Source organism: Narcine bancroftii, chromosome 4, assembly GCF_036971445.1.
Source record: "Narcine bancroftii isolate sNarBan1 chromosome 4, sNarBan1.hap1, whole genome shotgun sequence".
Lineage (NCBI taxonomy): Eukaryota > Metazoa > Chordata > Chondrichthyes > Torpediniformes > Narcinidae > Narcine > Narcine bancroftii.
The window spans coordinates 266,951,596-266,956,757 of NC_091472.1; positions in this window are offsets into that span (position 1 = coordinate 266,951,596).

Sequence of the window (5,162 nt, forward strand, 5' to 3'; positions counted from 1 at the left end):
TTAGATAAACCTAATCTCCATCTGGTTTCACTGTTGCCATTTCTCCTTTAACCATTCATTTTCATATTTTTGCTCCCTTTCTCTAACTTTTCTCAGCCCTCACTTCCTTGTGGTCTCTCATTCTATTGTCTCTCTACCTCCATCTGTCATATCTCCTTTCATCCATGGGCCCCTCCCCCATCTTTGTTCTTTATATAAGTAATATCGTCCCCTTCCACTTAGTCTCAATAAAAGGTCCAGAACCAAAACGTTGACTGACCATTTCTACTCATGGATGCTGTGTGACACGCTGAGTTCCTCCAGCAATTCTTTTTTTGATCAAGATTCCAACATTTTCAGTTTTTGTGTTTCTTAATCAGCCAAGGTTTTTGTGCATAGGTCTCTATAGTGGGAATGGAACCTACAGCAATTGACACAAGAGGCACAGATACGAATGAAGTGAGCCAGGAGAATGACACTGATGGGCCAAATTTGCAATGTTGCATTAAACAGGATGTTGTAAAGTAAACGAAACATGGTTACATCTGCATTCAATTTTATTGACTTCAACTCAGCTAAATAACTGACTGTGGTACTTCCAGCAGTGAATTTGATGCAGCCAACTTTGTTCCTACCCTATTTTAATGTCATCCCAGCTATTTTTATTTTTGAATTAATGTATTATACGAAATAACAAATTCGATCGTTTAAAAGGGTGTGTGCATGGAAATCATATGGATAAAGCAATATCCACCCACAGTGTCTAACAGCCTAATTCATCAACTTCAACAGATGGCAAACATCTTTATATATAAATGTTAGGCTGCATCTTTTATTCTTGTTAACAGTGCTGTGCAGTAACAAACTGCTGATGGTATATTTTTAGTTGCAGCCTGTTTAGAAGGAAGCCATATTTTCAGCTGTCACAAAAGCAAGCAGCGTTATCCTAATGAGTCATCCTAATACATTATTAACAGTAATTAGCTGGTATTTTGAACTTTTAAAAAAAAAACATCAACATCAGTTTTTTTCATAAGTAGGCTGAGTTTTAACACATAGCTGCCTCAATTTTGTTTTGCAGAACATCACCATCCTGTAAATAGCAACTGTGAATATATTTTAGACTTGGTAATACAGAGTAGCACCAACAGTCCCACTGATAATAGCAGATGAATTAGGAAGGAGGGTCAATGAGGCACAAACTACCATCCCCCTCTCTCATAGCTGAATGTAGAGACCCAAGAGAACATGAATTATTCAGCTGTAAGGACAGTACTGCATTTCAGGCACTTTCTGTTTGGTTGAGAAGCCATGCATGACATATGTCAGGATGCGCAGAAGGACATCGAATTATAATGTACATTATGCAAAACTAATGTCATCAGTCCTTCCTTTTCACCTGCATGGTCATGTATTACTGACATGGATGCATATATCAGAATCGGAAATGTACTTTGCCAATTGTGCTGAATGAGGTCAATCTAACTGATTGACTAGAGATGCAGAATTACAAATGTTAATTGCCTCTGAGTATATAGCTCAATTTTTACAGGCAGGTGAAAAGCAGAAATAGGGTGATACAATTTTAAATGACGAGAGTGGTGAACCAAAGTCTTGCACTAACAACCATGAGACCAGAGTTAAAATCCCATCATGGCAATTGCAGAATTTATTCAGTAAATTTATAAAAAAATCTAATAATAGGTGGGAATGATTATCATAACTTCGCTAGTTTGTCCCATATACCCACAAAGAGAAGGAATCTGCTAGTCTGGCTTGTAAATGTCTCCCTAAACACACAATGTTGTTGATCCTTAAATAATGTGGCATTCTAAGGGCAGCAAGGTTAGTGTAGTCGGTGGTTAGCACAACTCTATTCCGCACCATCAGTTTGAATCAGAATTTATTGTCATGTACAATTCTTGAAATTTGTTGTTTTGCGGCAGACTCATAGTGCAAATATTCCTATAAACTACCTTACAAAAATAAATAAAAATAGTGCATGAGAAGTCAAAGTAAAGCAGTGTCGTTCAGGAATCTGATGGCAAGATGGAAGAAGGTGTCCTGTCCAACGCTATCTGTAATGAGTTTGCATATTTTCCCCATGTCTACGTGGGTTTCCTCTGTGTGCTCTGATTTCCTCCTAAATTCCAAAGATATATGGGGCTAGTAGGGTCATTGGTTACATGAGTGTGCCATTGTGACTTCATGGGCTGTATCTCTAAAATTTAAATTTAAAAAATAAAATTAAAGCCAATAAAGTAGTAATTTATAGATTCATAGAGTCAGACAGCATGGAAACTAGGCCCTTTAGCCCAACTTGCCCACGCAAACCAAAATGTCTCACCCACGCTCGTCCCACCTGCAAGCTTGAAGGCTTCCTGATCATATCGGAGGTTTGAATCTGGAGCTTGGGTTGCCAATGGTTTGAACTGGTCTGTGCAGCTGCAGGAGGACTGGCGGCGAATCCACAAACACTCAATGCCTCTGAAGGGACTCTCTTTTGCTTCTCTTTCTCCTATTTTTACAGTTTCTAGGTAATGCTCATGGTGACTCTTTGCCTTACAACAGACTAAAGTATATCATGTATATTACATTTTCAATGTATTATGTGACATTAAAACAAACCTTTGGGCATTTCAACCTTTGTGGTGCTTTAATTTACAGTGATGCTGATGGTGTATCCTGCATATCTTTATGGTTGCAGCAAGTAATAATTTTGTTGCACCTGTAAATTGTACTTGGATATAGGATGCTCAAGACTCGTACTCATTTAAGACAATGGTGATAAAGTTACCATAGCGTTTATCTTCCTTAACTCAGATGGCACCAACTTGGCATTTAGCACTCAGAAGACCAAGGAGATTATTGTAGACTTCAGTGGAGTTGTCATGGAAAGTGTATCAAACTTCAAATTCCTTGGTATCCACATTTCTGATGATCTCACCTGGTCCCCAAACTCCTCTATCATGATCAAAAAGGTACAACTGCACCTTGATTTCCTGCTGAGCATGAAGAAAGTACACCTCTGTCCCTGGATATTGATGAATTTTTACCACTGTACCATTAAGAGCATCTCAGTGTGCTATGGCAATTGTCTTGTATTGGACCGTAAAGCACTTCAAAGGGTGGTGAAAGTTGCTCAATGGATTATCGGTATCCAATTGCCCACCAACTGAACACTGTCTGGGTGGAGTGAAGAGCATCATCAAGGATGCATCTCACCATAACTATGGACTTTTTACTCTTCTTCCATCTGGTCAGCGCTACAGAACCAGCAGGCTCAAGAAGAGCTTTTTCCCTGAGGCTGTGACCCTACTTACTGAACCTTAAGTCATAGCGCTGAGTGGTACTGCACTCACATTGTACTGTCGGTACTTTTATAATAGTTTGCTTGCAGAATGCCCTTGTTTTTATTGGCAAGTAGTTATTTATATATAGCACTATTTTTTTAAACTTCTGCTTGGATGCTAATTGTATTTCATTGGCTTTGTATTTTACTTGGCACAATGACAGTAAAGTTGAATCTAATCAAATCTATGATTAACTAATCTAATCTAATTTTAGTTTTGAGTAAACTTCATTTTTTAGAAAATGTTCATACCAATGGTCATATATTCTATTGTTGAAAGGAACCTTCTGTGGATGCAAATGAACAGCAATTCTGATTGGCACGAGGAATCTATTGCACTATTTAAAGAAGCAAGGAACTTTTCTAAGCCAGATAATTATCCCCTTAACCCATGTCACCAAAATATGATTAACTGAACTAGTGAAGTTAACTTGTGAAACTATATTGAGCGTTGAAGTGGTTTCTACATTTATCACAAGTAATTTTCCGCATATAGAACACTTGAAAATGCTTCTGAGAGCTTTAATACAGTGCCAAGTAAATGCAGGTTTCTTTAATTTAAAGATTTATTATTGAGTTAAAGGGAGAGGTTGAGTAGGCTTGGGCTTTATTCCAAGGAGTGCAGGGGGATGAGAGGTGATCTCATAGACCTATACAAAATCATGAGAAGAGTTCATTGGGTGAATGCAGATTCTTTTGCCCAGAGTAGGGATCAATAACCCAAAGACATATGTTTAAGGCGAGTTTTTCGTTTCTGTGTGAACAAGCAAGCTGGCTTCCAGAGGCAGGTTGTGTGTACAACAATAACGTGGCTTTTCAGTGTAAAAAGGGGGAAAATTTAACAGGAACCTGAGGGTTTTTTTTTATATACAGAGGGTAATGGGCGTATGATACAGGCTGCCAGAGAAATTGGTTGGGAGAAAAAATATTGAACTAGCCTCGTCACCTAACGAAGTCTGGTCTGAACATCAATAGGCCTTTTTACATAGAAAACCCACTTAATTGGCTTGTGAACAATCCATCTTTAAAGGCAACTCGGGTCGTTCACATTGAACCAAGTATTGCTGGGTCAGTGCAACCTTTTACATAAGCAGGCCAGCATCCTGAAGCAAAAGGAAGTGGGACCTGCAACATTGTAGCATCAGTGTCCTGTGTGGAAAAACCCTTTTAGACAGAAGCCATTGTGAAATGCGTCAACTCTTATACTACCTACCTTGGTAGTATCAGACATGGGATGAAAATAACCCTCCTTCCCACCTTTGTTATGTTTATACAGGTTGGTGATGTGATTAAAAGGCAGTTAATTCCTGTCTTTTAATGGCTGTGTAAAAGGGCCTAGGGATGCATTTTAAACTAATCCAATATTCTTCCCACATTCTCAACAATTCCTATAAGATTCCATCACTAACCAAAACACTTGGGCCAATTTACAGCAGCCAATTAACTTACCGTCCTGCATGTCTTTGGGATGTGGATGGAAATGAATTCACCTGGTTAAAGAAAAACACATGGTCACAGGGAAACTCCACATAAGCAGCACCTCTGATCAGGTTTGAACCCGAGTCTAATCTGTGAGGCAGAAGATCTACCTGATGTGCCACTGTGTTGCTCACAATTCATACAAACTGCAGGCAGAGAGAACCATGGGAAAATCCCATTGTGTCTCTAGGTAAAATATACCAGGTAGACAATCAGTCAATAAGAATTGAGAATGTATTGTTCACTTAACTGATATGTGAGAAGATGGTAGTGATCAGTCTTCTTGAATTGCTACAGTCATGAATACAATTGTAGTCATTACAATTGTTCTTATGAAGGGAGTTTCAGGGTA